The following is a 1,175-nucleotide window of genomic DNA, read 5'->3' as shown; positions in this document are numbered from 1 at the left end:
TTTGGAGGTGGCGGGAGTGACGGCGGATGGTGCGCTGTACATGGGGATTGGTGGGGTGGTAGGTGGGGGCCAGTGGGGTTCTGTCCTGGTGGCGGTTGGAGGGGCGGGGCTCAAGGGCGGAGGGGCGGGAAGTGGAAGAGATGCGGTGGAGGGCATCGTCGACCACGTCGGGGGGGAAATTGCGGTCCTTGAAGAAGGAGGCCATCTGGGTTGTACATTTATGGAACTGGTCCTCCTGGGAGCAGATGCGGCGGAGTTGAAGGAATTGGGAGAACGGGATGGTGTTTTCCAATCCTCCCACTTCCTCCAAACGAAAGGAGTAGCCATGGGCACCCGCATGCACCCCAGCTATGCCTGCCTCTTCGTAGGATATGTGGAACAGTCCATCTTCCAATGTCCGATCAACCATGAATGGTGGAGCAGGCTTGAGGGGCTGAATGGCCTTTTCCCGTTCCTTTATCTTATGGTCCTAAGTGCATCACCCACATTCCAACAATATTGTAATCATATTGTAGGATCTCGTAGGATATGTGGAACAGTCCATCTTCCGCAACTACACTGGCCCCACCCCCCACCTATTCCTCCGCTACATCGATGACTGTATTGGCGCCGCCTCGTGCTCCCACGAGGAGGTTGAACAGTTCATCCACTTCACCAACACCTTCCACCCCGAGCTCAAATTCACCTGGACAGTCTCAGATTCCTCCCTCCCCTTCCTCGACCTTTCTATTTCTATCTCAGACGACCGAATCAACATGGACATCTACTACAAACCGACCGACTCCCACAACTACCTGGACTACACCTCCTCCCACCCTGCCCCCTGTAAAAACGCCATCCCATTCTCCCAATTCCTTCGACTCCGCCGCATCTGCTCCCAGGAGGACCAGTTGGGCTTATGCCCGAAACGTCGATTCTCCTGTTCCCTGGATGCTGCCTGACCTGCTGCGCTGTTCCAGCAATACATTTTCAGCTTCATAAAATTAGTGGCAGGAAATATTTTTATTTCATTACTTTTCTGCCCAGTCTGCAGCAATCCCTTTAAAAACTACTGGCTTCACCAATCAATAATCTGTTTCATTGGGTCATTAGCACTCAAGATAGTGGAAAAGCAAAATCGCACCAGGGAACTAGATAGGGCATTGGAATTCAACTGTGGCTTGTCTTAAAATCAC

General features: G+C 52.4%; 1 protein-coding gene across 1 annotated transcript in view; it reads right to left on the bottom strand.

Annotated features, from left to right (window-relative positions):
* leo1 (LEO1 homolog, Paf1/RNA polymerase II complex component) overlaps positions 1-1,175 on the bottom strand; it is a 20,137-nt gene that overhangs the window by 4,439 nt on the left and 14,523 nt on the right. The gene's annotated exons all lie outside the window — the stretch shown is intronic.

This window comes from Chiloscyllium plagiosum, chromosome 36 (genome assembly GCF_004010195.1).
Source record: "Chiloscyllium plagiosum isolate BGI_BamShark_2017 chromosome 36, ASM401019v2, whole genome shotgun sequence".
NCBI classification, from domain to species: Eukaryota; Metazoa; Chordata; class Chondrichthyes; order Orectolobiformes; family Hemiscylliidae; genus Chiloscyllium; species Chiloscyllium plagiosum.
Note: the sequence above shows the minus strand (reverse complement) of the source record. Positions and strands in the feature narration are given on the sequence as shown.